This window comes from Vicugna pacos, unplaced genomic scaffold, assembly GCF_048564905.1.
Source record: "Vicugna pacos unplaced genomic scaffold, VicPac4 scaffold_13, whole genome shotgun sequence".
In the NCBI taxonomy this organism is placed as follows: Eukaryota; Metazoa; Chordata; class Mammalia; order Artiodactyla; family Camelidae; genus Vicugna; species Vicugna pacos.
Genome location: NW_027328734.1, coordinates 1,754,994 through 1,761,360, shown reverse-complemented (window position 1 = coordinate 1,761,360; position 6,367 = coordinate 1,754,994). Strand labels below are relative to the sequence as shown.

At 34.2% G+C, this 6,367-nt stretch overlaps 1 pseudogene; it reads right to left on the bottom strand.

Annotated features, from left to right (window-relative positions):
* Positions 1-432: 432 nt before the first annotated feature.
* Positions 433-5,709, bottom strand: LOC140692592 (heat shock transcription factor, Y-linked-like; annotated as a pseudogene).
* Positions 5,710-6,367: the final 658 nt, after the last annotated feature.

The window sequence follows — 6,367 nt, the reverse complement described above, 5'->3', positions numbered from 1 at the left end:
ATATCATAACAAGATTTATTCTTGTGATTAGTTTGATGTGTATTAAAATTTGCAAACATTATGTTATGTAAGAGAAACTAACACAGTGTTATACAATAAAGTACACTTCAAAAACAAACAAACATAGAAAAAAACAGATTTGTTGTTAACAGAGGCAGGGGTTGGGAAAGGAGAATTAGATTAATACATTCGAAAGATACAAATCTCCAGCCGTTAAATAAACGTGTTCAAGTGATGCTACATATTAACATGATAAATACAATTAATACTGCTTTATGTTATATATGAATGTTGTTAAGAGGGTAGACCTTAATTTTTCTCATCACAACCAAAAGCCAAATTGTATTTCTTTAATATTGTTTCTAAATGAGATAATGAAATCTCCCTAAAGTTGCAATAATATTTACATCTTGATACATGTAAATCAAATATCTACCCTGTGCACCTAAAATTACACAATGTGTTATGTCAATTATATCTCAATAAAAGCAGAAGGAAAAATGGAAAGACAATGATCATTGTTTCCCATGTCATTTCTCATGATTGTTTTTGCAGCAAGTAATCTTGAGTTATGATAGACTTATCCTAAAGAAACTAATAAATACATGATTCTAATAAATTATACATAAAGATACTAATACAGTGTTTTACCATGACTTAAAATTTCTTCATGATAACAGCCCACTGATTCTGTAGGCATCAAAATTTCACTCTGTGTATTCATCTGAGATTAGGGAAAGTATACAAAATTAACCATGGCTGCTTTTGCTGTGAGTGATAAAGTTCACTGTCTCTGACCAAAGGTCTCATCTCACCAACAGCATCAGTAAGAAAGGAACATGCTAGGATGCTAAAAATCTCAGCATGGTAAAATCTCAGAACTCCTACATTTCTTAACTGTTTTGCATTGGAATGCAATAATGACAAAGACTTGATTTTGGATAACAATATGGTGTTTTCTAATGGTTGCATTAGGGGATGTGAGAATAATCCCTGAGATCCACAAGAAACATCCTCACTCAAGTGCTGGCAAAGAACTGTAAAAGTTCTGCATAATTAGGGCTGAGGACTGCTTTCAAAATGATGACTATGCTTACTGTATTCCAGGTAGTCCAACGAAAGTAAGGTTATTGCTATTTGTAGTTGAACAGGAAAACATCAGCGGTTCAGTCACTATAAATTAGTCAATGGGTGTTCAAAGCCAAAATAAGTTGTGTTAACAATGAGAATTAAAAGAAAAATAAACTTGGACATAATTTTAAATTAAAAAAAGACACAATCCTGTGCTGGGCTCTGGGGATTGGAGAATTTATATGCCTCAGTCCAATTCAAGGATTGAGTGGCTTGGAATTAGCATCAAATCGGGATTCAATGAACAGGTAACAATTACTATACTGGGAGAAATATAATCTACCTCTCCCTGATCAGAAGAAAATCTGGTGGCTCAATGAAACTCTTAATTCACAGAGATTCTGCAAGATGCAGAGGAATACTTCACTGATGACTCAACTAAGACAAACTTAGTTACTGCTTAAAAATCCATCATCACACACACACAGTGGTACACAAATTTGCAGTATTTAGTGGGAAGAATTCAGTGGGCAGAGCTCAGAGAATAGTTTTCAAAGCACCAACCAACATTTGTACTTTTGACAATAGTCTAGTTTTCCCACGTAGAAAACTACAGATGGACAAACAAACAATATTCTACTTTAGGATTTCTAATTTTGAAAGTAAACTGTAGCTTTTGACTTATCAGTGTAGAACCTAATTATGATGATCACGGTAAGACCCACAGTTTGATAACAGAGCTGGAAACTAGCTGCTGAACCAGCCCATCTGAACCCCAGTCTGATAATATAAGCAACAACATAGCCACCATCAGATTAAAGCTGACAAACTTTAAAGCTTGATGTTCCTGTTATTGGAAAAACTGCTGCTCTCCAGACATAGATCTCCTGCTGCAAGTGGGTTCTTTTCTTCTCTTGGTAAAGGTCATATTGGTGGGATGTTGCTAGAGCTTACCCAGGCCCATTTGCCCATTCTCCAGATTATCAAAGTCTTTCTTCACAACTGGTGACACATTTTCAGGACTCAATGTTGCCATTCCAGTCTTATCAGCTGACACTGGCTGCATGATTGTGAGTAGAAACCTTAGGCTCCCTGACGTTGCCTACAATTTTGCAGCATTTCAGGGCATTTCACAATCTGAAAATGCTTCACCTTTTATTTTAAATTAATGGGAAATAGACAAAGTCTTACATGAATATTTTATATTTTCTAATATCTGTAGAAATTTGGTATTCTTGCATTTGGACAAATTTTTAATTCTACCACCCTCACCTCTTTTTAGTCCACACAGATTAGATTGCAAATTAGTCACTGAATACTACCACCCCAACCAAGGGGCTAGTACCACTGAGATACTTCCTGTGTGAAGGTTAGAATGGGCACAAGTTATGTGCGGTGTATAAACCTACATTAAAGGTTTGCGATGGCACTGTCTCTTCAGGAAGTCAATTAATTAGAAAGCAGTATAGTTATTGGTATGGGGAAGAGAATCAGCCATTTTGAGGTGGGTGGGTGATGAAGAGACAGGAAAAAATCCAGCAAATGAGAATGGAATGCTTTATGCCTCTGGAGGCATGAATTAAGAAGAAAACAATACTTTGTCTCCTGTACCTACCTCCACTTACTGTTTTGAGTGACTAGCCCTTGGGCTACGAAAAGAGCTAGTTTGTGGTGAAGAGTAAAGACCATAATGAAACAGTTTGAAAACCATGAGAGTTTTGTTGTTTCAGGAAAGTAAATTTTGCTTAAAGTCAACATGTATTTTTCATTCACTAAATACTAAAATGCATCCTGTGGCATGTACTGTGCTTACTGTGCTGGTATCCAATTTAGACAAAGAAAGGGGGATTGACATAAAACATCTGGAGGAGGTGGTTTCTGAACTGACACTGGGAAAATCTAAATAGGTAAAAGGAGGACATCCTAAGTCCAAGGATGAGCTGGAGTAAAAGTTGTGAGGTTGGATTTAATATGGTTGATAAGCATTTACCTGGATGTATCTCCAGAAACAGTGAAACATAAAAATATGCCAAACTAGTCAGATGCCAGTTCTATAAAGGAATGACTAAACTATGTTGAGTTTGTGGGCTTAGATTTGGAAAGACATTAAGTGCCAAACTGAGGATGTAAGCTTGTCTTTGGCTGGAACATAAAGTAACATAAAATATTCACTTGAAAATATAGTGTAGACTCATGAGAGAAGGAAAAGAAAGCACCAATTGGAATGCTTTTAAAACAGCACAAAGAAGACCATAGAAAAAATTACTTTATAAATTCTACCACATACAGAATGGGCCATCTGAGACTACATCATGTGACTTTTATGATACCAGGGATGAAGTAATTCAGACCATGAACCCTGGGACGGTTCCTGCATGTATATCCTGTTCCAACATATCAAAACTTAACAATTTTAATACTTTCCAGGATGAATCAGAAACCACTAAGTACTTTTCCCTCTCTCCATGTTTTAGTCTTTTTCCAAATTCTTCCATTTTCTCTTCTTCCTTACAGAAATTATTTAAATTTAGTCCCATATTATTCCATCAATTGATCAAGTCAATCAAATATCTCTTTTTTTCTTTAAATATTAACTTAGTCTCCCGTTAAACCCTTTACTATCTTTAAAATAAAATAAGGATAATAAATGTACACATCTATGTTTATTGTTCAAATAAGAAAATTGCAGATATTTGTCGACATTTGCCAACATCAATTTTAATCTTTGTTATCCAGCATAATCTGGTAGTCCTCTGGTAGATCAGTTTTAATTAAGATGACGTTCATAAACTGAAAATGGCTGATGAGTTGGCCTTGAAAGGGAGTTAGCTGAAGTATCAGCTATCACTAGCACTGGAAACCATGGGTTGTTCCCAGGTTGAAGTTTAGAAAAATGACCTTCATTGGCAGATATGTTGTGGTATCTATTTGGAAAAGCAGAAGGCTCCAAAATTAGTCCAAAATAATTGCTGTGTATGGGAGACAAGATGCTGTACTGAGAAGTAGATGTAGTAGTTGTAATGAAGTTCACAGAACGGCCATTTGCTTCAGTGTAGCTGTTTTGAGAGCGCCCGCGGGCAGTGGTCAGCTGATTTAAAATATCATGTTGATCCACTGCAATTTGTTCTGGTGGTCTAACTGACACTGATGATGAAGGAGAAAAACCAACTCTGACCGGGATATTTGTATCAAAAATTATGTGGCTAGTAGAGGGCTTTCTTATTAGTGGCATGTTTAAATTTGGAGAAGGTAAAAATGCACTTTCTCCAATAGTGTAATCCACAAAATCAGAATTATGTTTACCAATATTACCCCCTCCTTTAAAGTGCTTCTTTTTGAAATCTTGAGCCAATGAATATACAAGAGGGGAATTTTTAATCCCAACTCTTCTTTTTATTCTCACTAAAAGCTAGGGAAACACTTGTTTAAAATTTGGAATATGGTAGAACTGCAGCTACAACCAAAGGAGAAAGATTTCAGCAAAATTTTAAACCAAAATACAAGACTACAAGTAGCCTATCATATAAAACCTAAGATGTGATGTTTACTATGCAAAGATAATATCATCAAAATATAAACATTGCTGACGATAATTTGAAGTTCCTTATTTGGAAAATACTCACTTAAATAGTATAGTCATCAAATTTAAGAAGTTAGCATTTGCAGTAATGGTGAATGCCACTTTTGAAAAGCAGCTTTAATACCTTTATTTATATTTCTGATAGGATTCAAAGTTGCTAGCATAGTTTCTCATAATCTTGAATAGTTAAGGGACTGTCATCATTTTTAGAAAAAATAAAAAATTTTAGCTCTTGTAGTTTTATACAATTTTCAAAATCTAGCTTTACATTTATATTACCATAGATTGATGTACAAATTAAATTTGATACATAAGTTACCAAGTCGTAGTTAAAATTTCTGAATACCATGCTTGAAACAGAGACTCCTTTTTCTTCTGCCAGAAAGTCAGCTAGACAAGCAGATCTTTGAAAATTCTGCCACACTTTACTAAGCCCATATAGATTAAGCTGTCTAACTAAACTTTTCATACTTCCAGTTTCAAATATTCTGAAAGGGGCCTTTCTTTCCAAAACTTCATTCTTAAAGACATCTTCATCAATCACTGTGGAAGTTCCATTATCATTCCACCAGATGGATTTAATTGGTCACTCCCAACCATTTTCCAGAGTTTTCTCGGAAATGTCACAGAACGAAGATCACTATCTTCATCTGGTACAGAGACACAATGTGTGTAACGGGGTTTTTATCAAGGATTCTTCAGACAAAGTCTGAAAAGCATTGTCATCAATCATAGTCCTCAACTCCAAGTCCTCAGAAAATGTTTGATCACACAACAGAGATGTACCGGAATTTCCTGAAAGAGTTGGTCCAACTTTAGGAGACACATCTTGAATTTCTGAAGATATATGTTCTATTTCAAATAACTTGTTCTACAGCTACATTTCTAATCTGCTTGATTTTGAGCACTACAGCTTCAAATGCTGCTTAAGCAGGCTTGCACATTTAAACTGCTATGCCATCAAAATGGTTCTAAACCTGAGTGGCTGTGACATCACAAAATGACAGTTCTCCTAGCAAGACAAGTTAAACTTTAGCCAGTGTTTCCTTCTCACTCATCCAGGTAAAATGAAACATATAGGATGTTAATTTTTATAGTATGATGTGCAAATATTTTCCCCACAAAATCTTTTTAAATAATTTGATTTTGTCGTCTATGAAATAAAAGCAATCTCCTTCCTTTTGTACTCAAATTTATACCAGATTGATGAACAGAGTATAAATATGCACAAAATAAATAAAATAATTTTAAAGTTTTGGTATTTAAAGAGAAATTTGTGTAAAACTTCTACAGAAAAGTTATAACAATTTCATTAACATTTGTAGGAAAAGTGAAACAAAATTTGATTTGGGAATGGAAGTAATTATTTATCTGTGTACTTTACAATATGTAGCTCTATATTCAGAACATCAGCAGAATAAATATCAGTTTATTAGTTATGTTTATAAATGAATGGTAAATATTTATGAATTAAAATTAGATTAAAATATTCAATCAAATTTAAGAAATCCCAAAGGGGGGAATTTTTGTTTTAAATTGTACTTCAGTGCTCTAAGTAAAACAAATGTATTTTAATATTCTGCTTTTAAACAATAGAATATCTTACTGTACACTTACAAATGTTTATTTTTGCCATTCTTTCTGTCAGAGGTTTTTCAGTCCCTAGAAGGCATAAATTTTCTTGTCATCTTTATAATCCATACTCTTGTGGCTTCT